This window comes from Alosa sapidissima, chromosome 6, assembly GCF_018492685.1.
Source record: "Alosa sapidissima isolate fAloSap1 chromosome 6, fAloSap1.pri, whole genome shotgun sequence".
NCBI classification, from domain to species: domain Eukaryota; kingdom Metazoa; phylum Chordata; class Actinopteri; order Clupeiformes; family Clupeidae; genus Alosa; species Alosa sapidissima.
Window position 1 is genome coordinate 33,580,535 of NC_055962.1, and position 24,768 is coordinate 33,605,302.

At 44.0% G+C, this 24,768-nt stretch overlaps 1 long non-coding RNA gene across 1 annotated transcript; it reads right to left on the reverse strand.

The window, feature by feature from the left end:
* Positions 1-8,419: 8,419 nt before the first annotated feature.
* Positions 8,420-18,777, reverse strand: LOC121711791. Its single transcript, XR_006032438.1, has 3 exons — positions 18,766-18,777; positions 14,247-14,254; positions 8,420-8,556 (listed from the first exon to the last, which is right to left on the reverse strand). It is a non-coding gene; the product is annotated as an uncharacterized LOC121711791 (long non-coding RNA).
* Between the last annotated feature and the right edge of the window lie 5,991 nt (positions 18,778-24,768).

Below are 24,768 nucleotides of genomic sequence, written 5' to 3' on the forward strand. Positions count from 1 at the left end.
GATCAGGCTTGCCTGGTGTCCCGTTAAGTTACTATATAATTAATGCCACCTACAGGTGAATGCATAGAACATAAAAATCCTATGGTTTGTGTACCCTGTGGCCTCATTTTAGCCGCCAATGGCCGCCATGTGAATAAGGCGAATTGAGAGTGTTCTTGATTGAGATTGAGTTTTCCTGATGAACAAAACAATATTTCAATAATGAAGTGCACGAACATTAACCTTATGGCGGTCTTCTGATTGTTAGCGTGCTAAAACGTTTTCCTATTGCATCCATAAACAATTTTCTTGCAGCAAACCGCGCAAAAGCAAACCCCTGGCACTTTATTTCTTTACACCATGGTTTGTTAGTTCTCCCCCGTTTCCAACAGCCGCCCATCTCCATTTATTTTTTAACTTTTGACACCTGTGCCTTCCTTTAGCAACGCTTCCATGACAGCTAGTGGCCTTGCCAAATAGACGCACACAAATCATGACGCTAATATGCGAGCTTCTGGTGGGCCTACTGGTTATGGTTTTTTGACTATTTTAATTGCATGGTTATTTTTTGTCAACATACGCTCACAACCTACTGTCGTTAAAAGTGAGGCCTAAGCAAAATAGGCTACAAGGCTGTCTGTGCGTCACAAACACGACTGACCCCCTTACTCAACAGTTCGCGATATTATTATTTTATGTTAACACACTCAGTCAAAACCTTCCGTCGCAAATTGTGAAAAACATTGTTGTACATGTCATAACAGACGGGATAGGCATAGGCTACGGTTTATATTGCGTCGCTTTACACATAATGTTAGTTGCATTGATTAAAAACTGTAACAATTATAGTACATCGGGTGGCATAGCAGGCTATCTGTTCAAGTCATAGGTGACACCAAAAATGAATGACCTCCCCTGACAAGGGTTCGCGATAGTAAGAAATTGTCTACATTGATGCACGGAGAGAATACAGCCTCCGAATTCGCACATAGAGCTCACAATATCATATCCAAAAAAAGTTAAACGGATTGGGCAACCTCATCAGCTGTCTCGATTGTGTCACTATAATCCAACTTTTAGACCGTCCTCAAGATGTGTTTTTTTTTTTTAAGCAACCGCCCCAGGCCAATGAGACAAGCGTGTAGCTACAACATAAACAAAGCGAAACTCATGGCTGACGTATCTTCTTGAGCGGTCTCTGATGAAAGTTCTCAAGAACACTATTAGGTCTTTAAACATTTACCATCACACACATTCATTCATCGGACCTAATATTTGTAGTTGCCTTAAAAAAAGGAAAAGAAAAGGTGATAGACCCCCCCCCCCCCCTCCTATTTTTTTCTCACCGGATCTGCATCGATCTCAAATATGACATTTCTAAAATCAAATTGATGGAAATCCGTCTAACGACGGAGAACTTTAATCCTTGCACATGTTAAATGAGTCACACTCTACTGTACCTGTAATTCCCTGACTATTAACCAAGATTTACACATGGGCAGAAATTGAATCCGCAACATTCAGGCTGCATGCTAGCAGTGCATGAAAAGGAATACACAGGAAATTACAGTAGTAAGGGTTTTAAGTGTGCAACACAAGGTTGTAATCATAATATACTTTAGGGGGACATGTCCCCCCAATATTCACTATTATAAAAAAGTGACAACATAACTAGATGTACCGCTGCTCAGTCCTGTGCATCCATTCTGCGAAAATAAATCACACTTTTGACACAATTTGTCTCCATCTCCTACTTCATCCCCCACTCTTGAAACTTTTGTGTATGCTTGTATGTGCAATGCATGCCTGTGTGTGTGTGCACGCGTGTGTGCCTGTGTGCATGTGTGTGAGTGTGCGCGTGCCTGTGTGCATGTTTGTGTGTGTGCATGTGTGTGTGTGTCTGCGTGTGGATGTGTGACTTCATGCATGCAATATTCCAAAAGTGAACAGCCCCAAAAACATAGTTGGCCATTCCGTAAGATTCTGTAAGATATGTTAAGTCCAACATGCTGTCAGCAAAAGTTGGCTGCTTCGAGGAGCCTAAATATTTTGCTTTGCTTATGTTTACTTCATATCACCACTTGTGTTATAACTTCACTGATTTAACTTATTTCATAGTTTTGGGTTTTGAGTTTTGTTCTATAATGTGTCCAAACATTTGATTGTTAATGTGTATTCATTCCTCCCTCTTAAGATCTTGACAATTCATTCAGTGCTTATTTTTTTAAGTTTGCACCTGGAACATGAGTCAAATGTTTGATTCAACACAAACACAACTCGGTAACACTTTACTTGACAGTATCGACATAAGAGTGACATGACACTGTCATGACACATGAAACCTAACTCTAACCCTAACCCTAACCCTAACCCGAATCCTAACCTCTAACCCTAATCCTAACTCTAATCCTAACCTTAACTTGTTATGACAAAAACCGAATGTCACTTAATAACAGAAACATTATGTCAAAACGTCTATGTCTGTGTGTGTGTGTATGCGCGCGCGCTTATCTTATTTAACATCTAATCCTGTGTATTAGCGTAATGTGTGTGTCTGTGTATCTTTGTGTGTGTGTGAGTGTGTGTGCATTGTGTGTGTGTGTATGTGTGCGTATGTGTGTGTGTGTGTGTGTGTGTTTGTGTGCGTGTGTGTCTCTGTGCCCTGTTTAGTGACGCTCGTGACTGCGTCCTGGCTGCGCCGATTAGGCCACATGCTCCTCTGTGACCGCTGCCTGATTGAAAACAATAACTGCTCCCATGGCTCTGGCCCCACTGCTCTTTTGCTCTCTCTTCCAGCCATCCCCTGCACCTCCCCTCTCCCCTCGCCCCCAGACCATCCCCTCCTCCATGGGCGTCCTGCTCATCAGCAGGGCTTGTCTCCCCCTAGCCTCTTCCCTTCCCATCTCTCTCCAGTTTAGGACAGTGCCAGTAGGCTAATGAGATCGTGTGGAAGCCTGTATTATGGGGATGAATCTAATATGTCAATATCTATGCTTTAGAGAGACTTTGTGTGCGTGTGTGTGTATGCGTGTGGGGGTGTACATGCTTGTGTGTGTGTGTGTAGACACATTATGACTGTGTGTGCATGCTTAAAATGTTGTGTACAGAGGTCAGAAAGAGATAGAAACAGTGTGTGTATGTTTGTGTTTGTAATGTACATGGACAAATGGACAAATGCACTGAGCTTTTTAGATGCCTTCCATACCGGTATTCCTGGCAGCTATTCCACATCTTCTCGGCACTATCAAACATCTTAAGTATGTGTACAAGGATATTATTTTTGCTGGCATGTGTAACATGTTTTTTTTAATCGTCTTTGTGTGTGTGTGTGTGTGTGTGTGTGTGTGTGTGTTATGTTTGCCAATCACACTAAGTCAGTGTGTGTGTGTTAGAGAGAGAGAGACTCAATTTGCATAGATATGCGTATCTGACATATTATAAGGAAGTTGGCATATTTGCAGGCTATGCTGTAAATAAGAAGTATGCTGCTATCTGACCCAGGTCATCATACTGTATGCTCATCAGTCTCCTCAATCAGGGTTAGGGTTAGGGTTAGTGTTTTTTGTCATGACAAGTGACAGTGCATGTCACTCTTATGTAGATACCTTCAAGTAAAGTGTTACCGAAGCTCCTACACTGGATGGCATGCATGGCCTGAGGTGGTCAGTCTAAGGCAGTGCTGAATAAGGGGAAAATTACTCTCAAAATCAACTCTCCCCAATGTACTGTAAAAAGGAGTATATTTCAGACTTGTTTTTTAATATAATAAATGATTGATTGATTGATTGAAAATATATGCCTTTAGGGTTTTTATTTATTTATTAATACATCCTTATGATTAAAATGGTTAACACTGCAAAAGTAGCTGTGTGTCAAGTACTGAATAAATTATTGGAAAAGTTATTCTGAATGTAAATGATCTAGCATGAGCTAGCTGTCTAAATGGCTGATAAAATGTGTAATACTTAAAGCCTCACAATCTTGTTGAAGCAAGGTACTTCCATGGAAGTAGTATTGTCTCATAAAGATTTGTACATACTCGAAAAGATATGCACAAATAGACATGCATTTGTAAATACACAAATACACAAATGTAACATACAAATATATGAAGTAATTTGTACAAATATACGTGTATCGCTGTGTGATAGGAATGTCTCAAAATGACGTCATCCACAAATCCACATGCAATTCACAAATCCACAAATGCAGAATCCAACGCCTCCCACACACAAAGCCAAACATATTTATTTGTAAATGTCAAAAATATATTTACAAATACATGTATATATGTACAAATTACTTTATATCAGTTTTTTGATATAATTTGTATTTATATATTTGTGTATTTGTGTTTGTGTATTTACAAATACACGTCTTCCCGGCACTATCAAATATCTCAAGTATGTGTACAAGGCTATTATTTTTGCTGGCATGTGTAACATGTTTTTTTTAATTGTCTTTGTGTGTGTGTGTGTGTGTGTGTGTTATGTTTGCCAATCACACTAAGTCAGTGTGTGTGTGTTAGAGAGAGAGAGACTCAATTTGCATAGATATGCGTATCTGACCTATTATAAGGAAGTTGGCATATTTGCAGGCTATGCTGTAAATAAGAAGTATGCTGCTATCTGACCCAGGTCATCATACTGTATGCTCATCAGTCTCCTCAATCAGGGTTAGGGTTAGGGTTAGGGTTTTTTGTCATGACAAGTAACAGTGCATGTCACTCTTATGTAGATACCTTCAAGTAAAGTGTTACCGAAGCTCCTACACTGGATGGCATGCATGGCCTGAGGTGGTCAGTCTAAGGCAGTGCTGAATAAGGGGAAAATTACTCTCAAAATCAACTCTTCCCAATGTACTGTAAAAAGGCGTATATTTCAGACTTGTCTGCGAAACTCTTTTTTTTAATATAATAAATGATATTTACAAATACATGTATATATGTACAAATTACTTTATATCAGTTTTTTGATATAATTTGTATATTTGTGTATTTGTGTTTGTGTATTTACAAATACACGTCTATTTGTGCAAATCTTTTCGAGTTACGATTTACTATTTATAAGGTATCACAAGTGCAATCCTACTGTAAGTAATCAACACAATATGTCAGTGTGTCTGTGTGTGTTGAGCTGAAGTGGTGCTGCTGATCAAACACTCTAAGATGCAAGAATGTTGTTGTGTATGTGATATAATAAGCTTTGCTGGAAAGCCAGTTTCTGAAAAACAGAAAAATTTACCTTTCGTTTTTTTTTTAAAGCTCATTTTCAGTTTAAAAGCAGATAATTATAACTTTCAGAGTTTTTCCCACAATGCGAAAAAAAAACACAGCGAACTGAAGAGTTAGAACGTTACACTGTATACCCCCAAACTGATGAAACTATAAAGATGACCAGAAGAGGGCAGGACGGTGCCAATAGCCAGCCGTACCCCTCGCAGTTCTCAAGGTGCTGCACTGAAGGCGCATTGCTTCTGCAGAGTATGATGGTGCCTGAGATGTTGTTTATGGTGAAAAGTTGTGACAGTGACATATGTAAATGTATGTCCTTTTATCTACATTCCTCCATGATTTCATAAAAATGTGTCATGACGATTGTGTATGGTTTTTCAAACGGAATAGGCCTCTCATTCTATTAGGATTGTACTAAATGCCAAACACAATATAGAACTATATGAAGATTACACAATGACACGGTGGCAGATTTCAAGACTAAGGATGACATATGGAAGTTTGGATTGCAGCACGGCCATTCTGGCATTCTGAATGACTGTAACAGTGTTAGCGTAAGCTAACTCTACATAGATGTGATCGTGACTTCATCCAGGCGTTTCTCAGACTTTGTGGTTTTCAGTGAGGTAAATGCTACTGGTTATCATCTGGTTAGCTCATGATTTGACCAGCTCTCAGCTCTATGGTTCTGTAAGCGCTTTCAGATATAACCTCCGGAGCATATGAGGAGGTTTGTCAAACGGAGGTCCTACCCTTCGGATGATTCAGATATGATGCTAACCTGCGGACCTAATAAATGTGTCAACGACGTCGCTGTAGGCTACTGCCTTTTCAGCGCCTTCTGCTTATGATGATTCAGTCTTCTGAATTCGTTTGGCCTTGCCATGCAGTTGTAGGCTAACGTGTCTCTAACGTTCCCTTCAGATGTTCTTAACGTGTCTCTAACGTTCCCTTCAGATGTTCTATCAAAATGTTGTATGCCCTCATGGACAGTAGCTCCGTGATGTCTGCATCTTTCCAGGTCGGAGATTTTCTGGACAGCACTATGCCACTCCATCATAACACTGGCATTTAAGTCAGATCTAACCACATGGACGCACGAAAGAAACGTCACCAACACGCCCTCTCACTAGGTGTGAATTTTAACCGCATGTTCTACTCCTCGTTCAGACACAGCACATTTACATAATGTCCGGAGGAAATACTAGGGGGGGAGTAGTATAAACACCAGGTAAATTCGGACTTCCATATGACCGGTTATGTCGTTCAGATATACGGCCCCACCGTTTAACATCGGCAGAACCTCCGGTCTTACACGTATGTCTGAAAGCGCTTTGTAAGTTAGACAGACCTCCAGACTGGACTACTGTAACGCACTTCTCATTAGGATCCCTAGCAAGAGTCTGCAGAGGCTTCAGTACATCTAAAACTCTGCAGCTAGGATCCTGATGAGAGTGCGGAAACATGAGCACATTACCCCCATTCTCCACTCACTCCACTGGCTTCCCGTCTCCACCAGGATTGAGTACAAGGTTTCCCTCCTCACTCACCAATGCATCCATGGACATGCCCCCCCTACCTCAAAGAAATTATCAACCCACAAAACACCACACGCTCCTTCCGCTCAACTCAAACCTCCTCCACATACCCAGAACCAGACTCAGGACCATGGGAGATAGGGCTTTCTGTGCTGCTGCCCCACGTCTGTGGAATGCCCTCCCTGACACCTTGAGGGCACCACAATCCACTGACTGTTTTAAAAAAGGTCTTAAGACATTTATTTTTAGCAAAGCTGTTGGTCCCCTTTAGATGTTTTTTTAAAACCTTTTCTTTTTTTCTTTTTCCTTAAACTGCTCACTTTTTTTTGTGTGTTTTTAACCTGTAACTTTGAGATCTTCTGTATGATGAAAAGGGCATTATAAATAAAATGTATTATTATTATTATTATTATTATTATTAGTTTAAGTTGATAAGAGGTTATGAGGATGCTTGATCTGAGATATTTGATGATCTGATCTTATTTTTGTTATAGTGGTATTTGTAGTGCAGGACTCTATATGGTGTATGTATATACTGTATGTGTGTGTGTGTGTGTGTGTGTGTGTGTGTTTACAGTATGTGTGAGTGGGAGAGAACAACATTTCGTGTACAGCATGTGCCATTCTGACAGTTCCTCTCTCCAAGACCCTCTCCCTGCCCCTCTCCTGTGGAATAACTTGGTCAGATTATCATACAATTACCATACCATTACCATACCATTACCACAGTGTCTGTCTTGGTGTCATTTGCAGACTTGGGGACACATGATATCAGACTTTGCCTCAATCTCTCTCTCTCTCTCTCTCTGAGTTTTACTTTCTCTTGCATGAACTTACCCTCTCAGTGCACTGGAAGTGAACACCTCAGTGTTTATATTCCAATATCTAAATCATTGTGATATACCCCAGCAACATTTGGTAAATACTGTATTTCACAAACAACACCCATGGACTTTTGCTGATGGTGTGCTGATGGTTACACTTTAAACCATTTTAAACCAGTTTATTTAAGTTTGTTGGTATTGAAACACTATTGCAGGTGGGTATTCATGCATGCACTGTTGTTTTAATGACACTCATTATCACTGTTGTTGTCTCAGTTCATTTGTGATTTATGGGTTGAGCGTAGTTTGTGGCTGCCAGTCAAAATTGCTCAAGACTGCGGTCATGCAACATTACATTCACGTTACATAGAAGTGTTTGGCCACCAGCCTAGGCTGCACCCACTCAACCACTATCAATCTCTTAAACAGAACATTACTGTGTGGGCATCATACACTGTGCAACAACCATTTTGCGCAAATCTAGCCTTCAACTATGAGATTTTGTCAAGAAAACCACTGAAGAAAAGATGCCATTTGCAGACATGAGGTGTCCCAGGTGGAGGGATCCTCTCTTTTTCTCTGGCCCAATCCCAAAGTCCGGACTCACAGACTCACAGACTTTGCTGCGTATTCTCGCAAAAATCGTAAGGGCTAAGGGTTGTCCGAATGTTGCATTTCAAAGGGTGTGAGGGTTTGACCTACATTTCAAAGCGTTGTGAGTTGTGACGTTTACCGCGGAGACCATAGGGAAATCCAGAAATTACAAAGGTAGACAACAGCACGACACACGACCACTGAATGGAACATGTATTATTAAATGTTGCCAAGGTAACATCTCGTGAAGTGCTGTCCCAATCCCATTTATACCTATCTGAGCCAATGTGGCCTCACACACTCACTCACTTAGCACCTGAGATCAATTAAGTCTGTGACTCTTTAGTCCTTAGTCCTCAGGGCTCACTTTGGGATTGGCCCTCTGACTCTTTAGTCCTTAGTCCTCAGGGCTCACTTTGGGATTGTCCCTCTGACTCTTTAGTCCTTAGTCCTCAGGGCTCACTTTGGGATTGGCTCTCTGACTCTTTAGTCCTTAGTCCTCAGGGCTCACTTTGGGATTGGCCCTCTGACTCTTTAGTCCTTAGTCCTCAGGGCTCACTTTGGGATTGGCCCTCTGACTCTTTAGTCCTTAGTCCTCAGGGCTCACTTTGGGATTGGCCCTCTGACTCTTTAGTCCTTAGTCCTCAGGGCTCACTTTGGGATTGGCTCTCTGACTCTATTATGTCCATTATGGGGGCCTGCTGCGTTCACTGGCCTAGAACTACCTCAGGTTCCAAACCAACAACTGGACATGCTAAATATAGCACTTACCACTTGACTATCCCCCTTTCTAGAACTGTCCCTCTATATCAGTGTTTCTCATAGTGTGGTCCGGGGACCACTGGTGGTCCGCAAGCTATCCCAAGTGGTCCGCGAGCAGACGTTGTAAAAAATAATATAGATGAGTTGTTTGCAATATTGAACCAACTTATATGTAAATCCAAACAGTTCTGCAACACTGCCTATGTAAGCTATGCCAATTTAAATCATATGAATCCTCTGACACATTAAGCAAGGTGCAAAGACAATAAGCAAGGTGGTTCAGTGAGTAGGCCTATTGTGTCTATTATATAGGTGGTCCTTGAGGTTTTTTCTAATGGTTAAGTGGTCCTTGGTCTGTAAAAGTTTGAGAAACACTGCTCTATATCAAGGCGGCCTTATGAAAGTGGCGTGATTTATTTAAAATAGAACCAGACTGATCCACCACTTTGTTAATTTAGGTTGATATGATTGACCTTCTGAATGCCATCTAAATCCAGAAAAAACACAAACCAGTCTCTGATTTTAAAAATGTAAGCATGGTGAACTGAATAGTGGAGCCTAACAAAAAGTTGACTTCACAAAATGTTACTTTTGCTTTGAAGTTTGTTTATAAAGAATCAAGACGTGCTTGAGGTGTGTACAGTAGATCCATAATTTAAAAACTCACTGTTGAGAAAGAAAGGCAGCTGCTTAATATCAATTTATCTATGCTAACAAAGCTGTAGACTGACTCAATATCATTTCACTTCAGTAGTAGACTGGCACAGGTGTGCTTTCAATGGATTTCTCGTGTATATAACCAAAGATTATACATGGCATAGCAAGATATTTTGTCGTAGTTCATGTCTATGGGCGCGAAATGGGGATCGAGTCCTGTCCACGTAAAGAGGTGTGCTGTTGACTTGAGCGTATGTAGCAACTGGCCAAAACCAGCGAAAAAAACCTAGCTCTCTAGTTGCTGCAGCCAACAGCTAGAGACAGCTACAGTTATTAGAGTTATTTTATGATCTTTTAATAAAAAAGTACAAATTCACTTCTTGACTTTTACATTAATGTATGTGTAACAGGACAAAGTCCACGCCCCTTGTCTAGCCCGGTAGTTCCATTGTGAGTGGCTCACCTCCGAATGCCAAGAGCCAATCAGTTTACAGATGTGGCTATATAAATTTTAATGTTTAATTTAAAAGCTGACGTCCTAGCTGCACAACGTTGTTGTCCACCTGACTCCTACCTTCACCGCGGGATTCCTTGTGCGGTATTGGCCTCCTACGAGCTGCGCAGGCATCCAGTGACATTCCTGGTAGGTTATTGTGGCATTGCGTAACTTTCCCCGTATGATGTAGGCTAGTATAGTTAATCTCAAACTTTGGGGTTTTAGGACTGCTGTCGGCCGCAGAACATGGGCCTCATAACCGACCTCAGCTGATTGGTATGTAATTTTAACTGTCTTCAAAATAATATGTAGCTTGTGTGGGTTTTAATTGTATGTTTTTCGTGTAGCAGAGCTTGGTGGTAGCACATAACCTGACAATAGCCAGATGAATTTCGCTCCGCCTAGCTCCACTCATCCATCTGGAACCGATCCATTGAAGTGTTGCTTCAGAAGGCTGGGCCTAATCAAAAAATGCTTGCATATGATTGAATAAGCCACTTGTCCGTCATCTATTGACGTGCTACTTCAACCACTCACATCGAAGCCAACCTGTGACGCTAATAACAGTCTTACAGTCGCTTCTACGCTATGTCACATCTATGAAACTCCCGCCCTGTGTCTTGATTGGCTGAACCATAAAGTCGGTTGCAGAAATCACTCTCAATGGAAGATTGTCAGGTTAGGTAGCACAAGGAGTGGCAACATTAAGGCTACTTTGGTCTAAGTTCCGAACACTGCTGTGTTGTCTGCACCCAAGTTGTGCTGGTCGATTTTACATGTTTGTTGTTTTTGTTTACTGTATGTTTGCAATCCACACGGGAGAAGAACTGTACACCGGACGGCTCTCGTCCAGCGTTATAATGTCTGTCAAAGTGGCTTTGAACGCCCTGTGTGTTAAGTGTCAATAGAAGTGTTTCCAATTGAGAATGGACATTAACCAGAAGAGTAGGCCTACGCAGGCCTAGTAGCCTGCATCATGCCAAAGTGCGAGAGGATATTAGGTCTTGCTGTATGAGAAGATGTTCATCCTATTGACACTTAACTTTTTCCAAGATGGCGGCGCGTACACACACAGCGACCTCTCTCTGTCCCAACCGTACGGTGTTTTGTTCGTTTAAAAAGTGTTTGTCCGAAAGTTTTACGTGTTCGTCTCGTCTTACTACGTCGTACTACAAGTACAGCAGGCAGTTTTTAATTGACATCTGCAAAAGCAAGTTTTGCAGCGTTCTGGACTTTGCAACAGAGACGCTAAAGGAACTCGGACTACTCCGGCCTGCAACAACACCGGACTCGCCTGCTACTCCTCCCCCGGAAAGAAAGCGTCGGAAGCGGTGTGCGAGGAAGCAGAAGAGGGGCAAGCGCGGAGGCGTCCGGGCCAGGCTAGCGGCCAGCCCAACTCGCCCAGCCATACCATCCATTCTCCTGGCAAATGTACGATCACTGGACAACAAAATGGATCACATACGACTGCTGAGATCAACGAACCGGACAGTAAGTAACTGCTGTGTGCTCGTCTTCACTGAGACTTGGTTAAATGACAACATTCCGGACTCTGCTGTACAACTGGAGCAGCTAGCATGCTATCGAGCAGACAGGGCCATTGTAAAGGGAGGTAAATCACGAGGAGGAGGAATCTGTGTTTACATCCGTGACGAATGGTGCCGGGACACTGTAGTAGTATGCAAACACTGCTCACCACTGGCAGAGTTTATGATCATAAAGTGCCGTCCTTTTTACCTGCCAAGGGAAATTACTGCGATTCTGCTAGTCGCAGTATACATCCCGCCTACCAACAACAACAGCGATAAGAACGCGGCTCTTAGTGAACTGTACCAGGCTGTCAGTGAACAACAGACGGCACACCCAGACGGTTTCACCATCTTCCCTGGAGATTTTAACCATGCTGATCACAAAACTGTACTTCCAAAGCTACACCAGCATGTTGATTTTCCAACAAGAGGAGATAACATCCTGGACCTGGTCTACACTACACACAAAGGAGCATACAAAGCCACCCCCCTCCCCCACATTGGACTTTCAGACCATATCACTGTTATGCTAATGCCCGCATACAGACAAAGGGTAAAAGCGAACAAACCGGTTCGTAAGCAGGTAAAAGTGTGGCCTGAGGGAGCCTCCGATGCTCTTCAAGACTGCTTTGACACAACAGACTGGGAAATGTTTAAGCAGGCAGCCACTTACAACAACCGGACAGACATAGAGGAGTATACAGACACTGTAACCTCTTACATCACCAAGTGCAACGATGATGTGACCCACACAAAAGACATCATCACTCGGGCTAACTGGAAGCCATGGCTGACAGGGGGTGTCCTCAGGCTGCTGAGGGCCAGAGACAAAGCCTACAGAGCTGGGGATGAAGCTGGCATGAAAACAGCGAGAGCCAACCTGTCCCGTGGCATCAAGGAAGCAAAAAAGGAATACACTCACAAGATAACCACCCACTTCAAAGACAGCAGGAACGCACAAAGCCTATGGCAGGGCATTCAGGCCCTCACGGACTACAAGCCCGCGCCACAGAGCTGTGAGAGCAACATCCCTCTGCTCAACAACCTGAACCGCTTCTTTGCTCGCTTTGAAGCACAAAACAGCACCTGCCCACAGAAGACCCATCCCCCTCTACATGAGCAGCCCCTGTGCCTCTCTGCCGACAGCGTGAAGAGGACACTTGCTGCTATCAACACCCGTAAGGCAACAGGTCCAACATCCCAGGTCGTGCGCTGAAGGACTGCGCAGGGGAGCTTAAGGATGTCTTCACAGACATCTTTAACACTTCCCTGAAGCAAGCCATCGTCCCATCATGTTTCAAAGCTGCCACCATCATACCTGTGCCGAAGAAAACTGCTCCATCCTGCTTCAATGACTACCGCCCTGTGGCACTGACACCCATCATCATGAAGTGCTTTGAGCGGCTTGTCATGTCACATATCAAAGCCATTCTCCCCCCCACCCTGGACCCCTTCCAGTTTGCATACCGAGCCAAGCGGTCTACAGAGGATGCAATCTGCTCTGCCCTCCACCCAGCCCTCACCCACCTGGAAAAAAGAGACTCATATGTGAGATTGCTGTTTATAGACTTCAGTTCTGCATTCAACACCATAATACCACAACAACTCATCTGCAAACTTGACAAACTGGGACTCAGTACCTACCTCTGCAACTGGCTACTGGACTTCCTCTGTCAGAGGCCCCAAGTAGTACGTGTTGGCAACAATACCTCAAGCAGCATCACACTGAGCACAGGGGCCCCCCAAGGCTGCGTGCTCAGTCCGCTGCTCTTCACCCTGCTGACGCATGACTGCACTGCAACCTACAGCAACAATCACATAGTGAAATTTGCTGACGACACAACTCTGGTGGGTCTCATCACCAAGGGCGACGAGACTCAATACAGGTTGGAGGTCGACCATCTGACCACGTGGTGCAGGGACAACAACCTCCTGCTGAACGTCAGCAAGACCAAAGAGATTGTTGTTGACTTCCGGAGAGGTCACACCCAACACCTGCCACTGACCATCGACGGTGCTGTGGTGGAGAGAGCGAGCAGCACCAAATTCCTGGGGGTGCACATCAGTGAAGACCTCTCCTGGACCACCAACACTGCATCACTGGCGAAGAGAGCTCAGCGCCGCCTGTACTTCCTGAGGAAACTCAGGCGAGCAAGTGCTCCACCAGCCATCATGACCACATTCTACCGAGGCACCATTGAGAGCATCCTCTCCAGCTGTATCGCTGTGTGGGGCGGAAGCTGCACTGAATACAACAGGAAAGCCCTGCAGCGCATAGTGAACACAGCTGGAAGGATTATTGGTGCTTCACTCCCCTCCCTGAAGGACATTTACACCACCCACCTCACCCGCAAGGCGACCAAAATTGTGAGTGATGCAAGTCACCCCGCTCACAATCTGTTTGATCTACTGCCCTCTGGGAAGAGGTACAGAAGCCTGCGCTCCCGCACTACCAGACTCACCAACAGCTTCATACACCAAGCTGTAAGGATGCTGAACTCTCTCCCTCCTCTCCCCCCTCCACCCTCAGCTACATAACATCCTGGACATTGGACCACAATGGCCGCCTGCACTACTCCACTTGCACACTTGTACACTTTACAACTTGGTGTTGTTGTCCTGAAAACACAACACTTCTGCTGCTCTTACATAACTTGCACCACTATGCCACTTTCTTTCTTACTTAGGTCAAACAGAACTACCCAAGCCTTTTTTTGGCCTGACTTTGCACTAGTATTTTATTGACTGTCTATGCACAATTTCAACCAAATTTTGCTGCTCTTATTTTTTCATTATTATATGTGCCCTCTTATTTACTTATTTACTTACTTTTTTGTTTACTTGAATGTTATGTTTGTCTGTGGACCTAAATTGGTAAAATATGTCTTGTCTTCACCGTGGGATAGTGAGAAACGTAATTTCGATCTCTTTGTATGTCTGGAACATGTGAAGAAATTGACAATAAAGCTGACTTTGACTTTGACTTTGATCCCACTTGTGTTGTGAGTGTATATTGTGTGTATTAGGATTAGTGGCTCCTTCTTCAATCTTTCTCTCTTGCTGGACAGGAGCTGCAGGCCAACTGGGGTGGCGGGCTATCACAAGGTGGTGGCGTCCCTTTACTTTTCCTGCTGTGGTGCATCTGAGTATTTGGTATTGACATGTTCACGTGTGGTGTGTCTTTAGACCCTCTACTCTGGTATACTCTCCAGCCCTGGGTAAGCTCCAGCCCTGTTCCTGGCTGCCCCCATCCTCAGCCATTAATCCAATGAGCATATTCTGGTCTGTGTGTGTGACTGTGTGTGTATACAGTACATGTGTGTCCAGGCCATTTGTGTCAGTGCCTTAGTGGCACTTAGTGGTTCTGACTGTCTGGAGAGAACCCACTCCATGTATGTTTTTAATGTTTGCAAATAAAGACAGAGTTTATTTTTGGAACCACGCCTCTGGTTTTCCTGTGATCACGAACCTGTGTTGCCTGGTTGGGCTTCAGGTTACAAATTATAGTCCAATTCATTGAATATTCTGAGGGGCAGGGCCTCAGATGGCGTAGTCGACATCTCACAATAGAGAGCTAACCTACCACTTGCCACATATGCTTACCAACAGGAATGTAGTATTGGACCTGATACTATATAAATTAAAATTAAGTGTGTGTGTGTGTGTGTGTGCCTGTCTGTCTGTGATCAACTTGATATTTTAGATTGAGTGTGTCCTTATCAAGTCAATGAATCATGATAAGCCTGAAAAGTTTTGTGTGTGTGTGTATGTGTGTGTGTTTTTGTGTGTGTGTGTGTTTGTGTGTGCGTGTATGCATGAAGGTTATCCCCGTACAGATGTAGTGATTGTGTCACTGTGAAATATGATTTGTATTTCTGGTTTTTATCAGCTCACGTGCACACACACACACACACACACACACATGCGCACGCGCGCGCGCACACACACACACACACACACACACAAACGATTAGTGTTCTTGCTCATTAACAAGCTCATGGGCATCACCAGATTCACACTCACACAATAACACCTAAATAACACGCACACTGAGGGCAGCAGTAATTAACTGGACAGTCTCATCCCAGTCTAATTGCTCTTGGTGAATTGGTTAATCATTTAGTCATGAGTTTCCTTGTATCTATGTAAGTGAGTATGTGTGAGCAAGCATATGTGTGTGTGTGTGTTTGTGTGTCTGTAAATTGTGCAAATATGTGTGTTTTGTAATTTGTAATATGTATATGTCTGTGTAATGTGTATATGCATTTGTACTGCATATCTGTCTGTGGTGTGTGTGTGAGGTTGTGTGTGTAAGTATAAATGTGTGTGTGTGGTTATATGTGTGTAAGTAAATATATATATATGTATAGTGTGTGTGTCTGTGGTGTGTGTGAGAGTGTGTTCTTGCACACCACACTCTCTCCTCCATCTCTGCAGCAGCGAGTGTGGTGGATGCTACAGGCTGTTGGCTGCACGCCAGACCTCCCCTGATGGAGGGAGCGAGGGAGCTGGGGAGAGCGTCACAGAGGAGGAGAGTGGAAGATAAAGAGAATCAGGAAGGAGAGAGGAAGAGAGGGAGGGGGAGAGAGAGAGGGAGGGGGGATGAAGGAGTGATGGGCAGGAGAGAGAGAGAGAGAGAGAGAGATGAGAGGCCAGCTTGATATTGAGAGGAGAGGAGAAATGGTGCTACAATTACTTTAACACTAATGGTGTGTGAATGTAGCGGTGACTAAATGAAAGTGAGTAAATTGAATTTGAATTGAGCTGACTGAAACTGAACTGAACCAAATTGAACTGAATTGAGCTTAGAGTCCAGGTGGCTGCCATTAAACACATTTCAGGAGTCTCCACTAACAATGATGACGGATCTGTTCCATGCTTACAGCGTCTCTGTTGTGGCTGGTGCTAGTTGCAAGCCTGTGTTCTCAGAGAGGGATCGGTCATCACTGTGTGTGTGAGCATATGGTATGTGTGTTTTAGTTTATGTTCGATGATATGTGAATGTACGTGATTGTCTGTTTCTGGGTGTATGTTTGCAGCTCTCAATCTGTGTGTGTTTACCTCTCTCTCTCTCTCTCACTCTGTGTGTGTGTGTGTGCGTGCGTGTGTGTGTGTGTGCGTGTGTATGTGTGTGCGTGTGTGTGTGCAGCAGATCATTGATATTCAGATCAGGGCTGCTGATGCTACTGCTGCACCCAGAGCAAACGCTGATCTGCTGAGCCAACTGTTCCTGTTCTCTTTCAAGCACCCCCATCCCCCATCCCCCCCTCTCTCTCTCTGTTCTCTCTATATGCTTCACTCTTCTCTCTCTTCCATTTTTGCTGTCAATCTCTCTGTTGTCTGTGTATCTTTTTCTCTCCCCTCCCTTCTGTCTTCCATCCTCATATTTTCGAGAGAGAGAGAGAGAGAGAGAGAGAGAGAGAGAGAGAGAGAGAGAGAGAGAGAGAGAGAGAGAGAGAGAGAGAGAGAGAGAGAGAGAGAGAGAGAGAGAGAGAGAGAGAAGCCTGTTCCTCTGCAGCAAACTGCACTCTCTGTTCCATCTCTACGGTATTCTCTTAGGTAAGCCTACAAACCCACACTAAGAGAGGAGGGACAGCTTGACCTCTGCCCACCTCAGATGACCTTGATCTCAACACAGCAGAATATGCCCCTCAGATGCCACACAGGGATTCCGTGGAAGGTTATTCCTGTGTCGTTCTCATTGTTGGATGGTGAGTGTTCCAGGAGGACATGTTCTATGTCAGAATAAAATCATGAGGAAACAGATCTTCCTGATGTCATACCCTGCTCTGATTGGCTGTCTTCATTGGGCATGTCTAGAGTCATGTCTTTTTTAGTCCTCTGGGCAGGTCAACAAACCTTGATGGATGTCTATGATAAGATTTGTCACATGATAGTTGAAAACTAACACTCTTCTGGGTGTTGCTTTGTTTTTATCTTATAGATTTTTTAATACACCTTGAGAATATTTTCATTAAAGGTGCTCTAAGCGATGCCATGCGTGTTTTTAGGCTAAAACATTTTACACACTTACTGCAAACATCCCCTAACCAACCGCTAGCTGTCTGTGTCCTGAATACACTGTAAGAAAACACGATCTCTGTGGACAGCCCAGGCTCCAAAAACGGCAACAAAAACAACCTGGGCAAACCTAGCCCATAAAAACATAACAAACTGTTCCAGCAAATCACAGACGAGATGCGCGTTTAGGAGAGTTTCAATTGCAAGGAAGCAGCACGGGAGGGAGGGGGAGGAAGTAGCGAGCTAGCTCTCTGTTTTGTTTGAAAGTCAACAGAAGTGACGTTACCCAGCATCGCTTAGAGCACCTTTAAGTACTGTTGGATTTGTGGGTGAAAACAAAGTCTTTATCATGTGTTGCATATTAACTGAGCTATTTGAACTTAAAAATAAAGTTGACTTTATTTTATTAAATATTATTTTATTATATTAAGAGCATTCGACTTATGGATATGTTGAATCAATAATCAATGGTATTTAGAAAGACATAAATAAACAGAATGCAGAAATACATCAGAATAATTGTCCCCATAATGGCGAGAATAACTATGGAAGAAGTTAGATTCTCAATACAGTTCCTTAGAGCCATGCACTACACTGAGTCTAAGATGGTGTCTGTCTCCTAAGCTTGCGTCAGTAAGCCGACCCCAATTACACTGCAAAATACAAAGAGGAAGTAGACCATATTAGAAATATGAGGACTGAAAAAAACACACACAGAGACCCTGCCTCCCAGTGCCACCCCCTGCATCTCAGTGTGGGATACAGTAAAGCAGGTGGTAAAGAAAAAGAACACAGAAAAAGGACGCTGTCAAAGGCTCAGTGATGAAGCTAGGACAGTCTTTTTATTTATACTTGGCTTGTAAGGCTTGAGGCTAGGCATCTGAAAGTTTTACAGTGTATAGATCTGAGAGATTCATTGAACTCTCCCAGCCTAAGCCTCTCTCTCTCTCTCTCTCCCCTCCTCTCTTTTAGACCTCAGATTATAGTGTAATGTCTTAGTGAGGTGTCAGAGCTTTGAGTGACGGCTCGTCTCTTGTTAAGGCAGAGCCGGTGCAGCCAACTGACAATTCACTTGGCAGACATCATCAGAGCTGTCTCTTTACACAACAGCGCTGCTGGAGCTCAGATCAACAACTACACACGCAGGCACACGCACACACGCACACACACACACACACACACACCACTGTAGTCTCTCCAGGCGTCTCCACCAAGAAGTATTTTTGTGTGTGTGTGTGTGTGTGCATGCGCTGTTGTGGTTGTGGTTGTGGTTGCGTGTGTTTATGTTGTGTGTATGTCTATAATGTACAATATGTGTGTGTACACATGTGTGTATGCTTGTTTATGTTTGTATGAGTGTGTGTGTGTGTGTGTGTGTGTGTGTTTGATTGTGTGTGCAGCGTTGGCGTCATGGGGCCAGGCCCCCCCAAACAGGCCAGTATACCCCCCCCCGACATAAAAAAAAAAACATCTAAATATTATTACGGCTATGATTGAAATTAAATCCATATTGAACACTGATGTTGAACACTTAACTCAAAGTGAGACATGAATAACACAGACTGGACACTCGTGTCAACTATGCTACTGTTGATTGTGTGTGCATACTGCGTGATGAAGAGGGATTCTGCATACTGCATGATTCTGCATACTGCATGATTCTGCATACTGCATGATTCTGCATACTGCATGATTCTGCATTCTGCATGGACACCGTTTCAGCAAGTGCAACAGACACATTTACCACCACTCCAGCCACGCCAAATGAGCATAAATCTCCACCTGTAGGGCAATTTACTAGCGTCCACAACTGAACGGCATACTTCAATCACAAGCTCAGTTGAATGAAGTTCGCTGATGACAACATTAAAACGAATCAAACGTTTAGTGATCATGAAATAATACAATACATGATAAGATGTAAGATGCAGGGAGATGATGAAGAGCAGTAGTTCTACTCAAACTACTTGCGGTAGGCTATGGAAGATTGGTCAAATCTAGCAAGTAGGCAAGTTTAAAGGTGTTACAAGCGATGTAACAGGTTTTCATTCAACACGGTCTCCGTGAACAGCCTAGGCTGCAAAAACGGCCAAAACTTGGACAAACCAACTTGGACAAACCTTGCCCATAAAAACATAAACTGTACCAGCAAATCACAGGCGAGATGCGTGTTTGGGAGAGAATCAATTGCACGGGAGGGAGGGTGAGTAGCGATCTAGCTCTCTGTTTTGTTTGAATGTCAACAGAAGTGACGTTACCCTGCATCGCTTATAGCACCTTTAAGTGGATAACTTGAAAGTGAAAGTAAGACATTCGAAAGCCCAACTAAAGTTAAGGATGCTTTGTGTAAAGTACAAAGGCAAAACTGGTGCTCTGAATAGCGATTCTGTTGTCTTTGAAAGTTCCTGACGCAGGCAGAAATATTTCACCGCAAAACAGACGTGCGCTTTCATGGGCAGTTTTTGTAAATACAGGGAATGGAATAGTTAATTAGGCGCATTTTATGCTTCTCCTCCCACCTTTTAACACACTTTCCCCTGACCCTCCTCTGAATGCATATGCATGACACAGGAAAGCGCAATTTGCCATTTTCAGCTCCTGCGACAGGCAGTCTGCGGTTTTACCCAAGTGCGGCCTCTTTGTAAATAGCCCGCATCGGTTAAGTTAGTCTTTGCGAACAATTAATGCCTGGAAACAGGCGCAAACGGCTTGATAAATCTAGCCCGTAGTACTTTGGATCATGTAGACTTAAGTTGTGGAGATGGAATCGCACTTTGAGTGAGAGCAACACAGCACGGCACAAGAACATTTAGAAATTAACGGAAAGACACAGTGATGATGAGATTTTGCACTCAGCTGTAGCCTAGGCCTGCTAGTGGTGAGTCCGTTATAGCCTATTTACTTGTATTGTAGCCTATGCAATGCTGTATTCTATTAAACGCTGTGTGCAGTCTATTAAATGCAATGTTAGGCTATGACCGCGATGTTCTTACACTATTTTTTCCCATATTCATGTTGTTTCAGTTATCCAAAAGGCTTAAATGATGTTCTTTATTATATGGCAATTTTGTAAAATAACTAATAAAAGTGAGGTGAGGTACCCCCCTGTCAATGCTCATGTCCCAACACCCCTTGCTCTCTGGCGCCGAGCCTGTGTGTGTGTTGTTGAGACATTTAGTTCCTGTTTCCTGATAATTATGTCATTAGCAGAATGTGCGACTTGTTGTTTGCACACAAATCACACCTCAGGCCATCTCAGGGTGATTAGACCTGTCAAAACACACACACACACACACACACACACACACACACACTATGAAGACAATAAATCAATTTCAAGCTTCCTTGGGTGACTATAGGTACACTGGTATGAATAAAATAAATGTAAAAATCTCTTGAAAGCTACAAACTAAAATCTTGCCTCAGCTCCTAACAGCTAACAGTTCATAACAACTCCTTTGTCTTCACATCCTGTTTTCTGCTTTTATAGGTAACAGTTTTTCTTTGCAAAAGCAAATGTGTGTTTGTGTATGTGTCTGTGTGTGACTGGGTGTCCATCTGTATGGTATGTGTACTTCTGTGTGCTTGTTTGTGTGTGTTTATCCCCAAACAAATGCTTTTATAGAGCCAGTAAGCAGCAGCTGCTGATTCTACTGTCTAATTTGCTGGCACTTTTCCCACACAGAGCCTGGCTGCAGGCCAGGTATCAGGGAGACTGCATTAGTGTGGTCCATACTGCCTGAGGGAAAAATCATCCATAACCCTGTTCATACACACACACATGCACACACTCTCTCACACACACACACACACACACACACACTCTCTCTCACACACACACACACACACACACACACACACACACACACACAGTAGAAGGGTCAGAAAAATACTTAACCAAACTTTTATAGCGCCGTCTCAGCAAGAGTTGTCATTCATTTAAGTCCTCCAGATAAGTCCAAAGTCCAAAACTCAAGTTCCAGCTTTCCAGTCCACCACATCGTCTAAATACGTAGCTGCGTAAGCTTTGTGGGGTTTCAGTACCTGATCAATGAGACGCTGGAAGGTGGCAGGGGCTCCACATAATCCAAATGGCATCATTTTGTAGTGCCACAGCCCTCCAGAGGTGGCGAAGGCGGTCTTCTCCTTCGATGCCTCGGTCAACGGCACTTGCCAATATCCTTTTGTGAGATCTAAAGTGGTGATAAAACGAGCATTTCCAAGGCCTTCAATGAGCTCATCAACTCTTGGCATTGGGTAAGCATCAAATTCTGAGACTTCATTCACTTTTCTGAAATCGTTACAGAAGTGCACTGTGTTATCTGGCTTACCGACCAAAACGGCCTGCTGCAGTTGGTGGAGAGCTAGACCAGGGCCGAATTGTACTTCATCTTGAGGCAATCCTGTGGACTCTTTGGGGGGTAAGTAAGCAAACAACCCTTCTCGGTCATTTCACTTTTTCAACAAATTGACATGGTAAATCTGCTCACCTTTCCTTTTCCCTGGTTGCCGGTCTCCCACTCTTTCAATCATCTCAAATGGGCCTTGCCAAGTGGCAAGAAATTTGCATTCCACTGTGGGAACGAGGACGAGTACCCGGTCACCAGGTTTGAATTCTCGAGGCTGCGCAGCCCGGTTGTAAGTGACACTCTGCTCTCTTTGGGCTGTTTTCATATGCTCCCTTACAATAGGAAGCACTGCTGCCATCCGGTCCTGCATGGCTCCCACATGTTCAATCACCGTCCTGTGAGGGCAAGGTTGTTCCTCCCAGGTCTCCTTAGCAATATCTAGGAGACCCCTAGGTCTGTGGGAGTAAAGCAGTTTGAACGGGGAAAACCCTGTAGAAGATTGAGGGACTTCTCTTATGGCAAACAACAGATAAGGGATCAATTGGTCCCAGTTCCGTCCATCCTGACCAATTGCCTTCCTAAGCAGACTTCAGAGTTTTATTGAATCTCTCCACTAAGCCATCAGTCTGCGGGTGGTACACAGAGGTTCTTAACTGCTTGACTTTCAACAATGTACACAGGTCCTGCATGACTCAAGACATGAGCATGGGCTTCCCTGGTCAGACATGAATGGGCTTCCCTGATTTCCTTTGGCAGGCCTACCCTGCTGCTAAAGAGCAACAGCTCTTTTGCTATCTGCCGTGCATTGGCCTTTCGTAGAGGAATGGCTTCAGGATATCGTGTGGCATAATCTAAAATTACAAGAATATACTGATGTCCACGGGCACTCTTTGGAAGAGGTCCATTCCGATTCTCTCGAAGGGGGTCTCAATAATGGGTAGTGGGATTAGAGGATTTCTATAACTCTGTTTTGGAGCATTGACTCGACACTCAGGACAACTACGGCAGTAGTTCTTTATATCCTTATGTACCCCAGGCCAGAAAAACCTCTCCAACACTCTGTCTTTAGTTTTCTCTACTCCCAGGTGAGCCCCTAACAAATGTGTGTATGCCAAATTTAACACAGTGGAGTGATGGGGTTGTGGGACTAGCAGCTGTTCTATCACCTTTTCCCTACGTTTGTTAACCTGATACAACAGTCCCCCCTTCACAGCAATATGGGGATAGGAAGGTGCTACTCTTGACACCACCAAAGTCCCCTCTACACTCTGTACACTTCTTAAAGCATTTAACAGAGTGGGATCTTGCAACTGTGCTGCACCGTACTGACCTTTAAGTGGTGGTAAGTCTCGGAGACTCTCCTCTGCCACCTCTGGCGGAATAGGGAGTGGCTCCAGATCATCTGATTCTCCAGGTCCCGAGTGGTACTCACTGGTGTCACCTGCCAAGGCTTGGATTTTAGCGGAGAGGTCAGCAAAGCACGGGCCATTTTTAACCAAGGGTGATTCTTCTCATGAGTCGAAGTCTTGCGGCTTCTTGGCTTCCTATTCCAACTTTTCTGAGCATCTTTTCACAATATACTAAATGCAGGAGAGTCCCTACCAATCAGGACTGGTATCGGCAGGGACTCAACTACTCCTACTTCAACCCAGAAGGTGCCTTTAGTGGTCTGGAGCTGTACTTTTGTAGTGGGATATGAGGGGGTGTCTCCATGTACGCATACTACCGGGACTGGTTCGCCTACGGCATGACAAGAGGGCCCCAGCACAGATGCACAGACCAGGGTTCGGGCACTCCCTGAGTCCAACAGCGCTTCCACATCCTGCTTATTCACCTTTACCGGACAGGTGGGCTTGTGGTCTCCCTTATCCCTTAAAAGAGAGGCAAAATGTGTCTGGGGCCCACTGGCTGAAGCCACCATTGGCATGGGCTCATCTACGTTCTTACAGTTTCAGAAAATGTGTCCCAGTTCTCCACAACGGTAGCAGGCACGAACAGCCTGTGGTGGCCCTTCCAGTGATGTCCTTGGCTGAGTCATCCCCTTCCTGGGTGGGCTAGACTGCGTATAAAGAGGTTTTGCTGCTTGTTGGCGACCCCCACCCCACCTCTGTACTACAGGTTCTTTCTTTGTGTCGCGTAACATTTCAGTAGCTGCTTGGTATTGTTCCACTGCGTCAACTAACTCAGTTGCAGTTTTAATCTTCTGGTGGCTAACCACCTCTTTCATTCCGTAAGGCAAAGCCCTTATGTATTTATCCATTACTATGGCTTCCATGATATCAGCAGGGCTACTCCTGTCAGGTTCTAACCACTTCCTAGTGATGCGAATTAACTCATACATTTGTGCACGAGGCGAGACCCCATTTTGGAAAAAACAATTATGATAGCGTTGGGCCTGACTAATCCGAGAAAAACCATACCGGCTCAGGATCTCACTCTTAAACTTATCGTAGTCATTATTAATGCTCCCTTCTACATCCTGGAAGGCTTGAAGTGCATCACCTGATAGAAATGGAGCTAGCAGCTCCAGCTACTATACTTTTGGCCATGCTTCTCGAGTGGCCGTTACTTCAAATGCATGTAGGTATGCTTCAACATCATCATACGTTCCTATTTTAGGAATGAAATCACCCACCTTGGGTTTGTATTTGGCTGCTTGCACGAGTTCCCATTCCTTTAATTGGTTGGCCCTGACTTGCTCCTTTAATTGGTTGGCCCTGACTTGCTCCTTTAGCAACTGAGCAACTGGTTTCTTGAGATGCCCTCTGTGTTTCCACCAACACTTT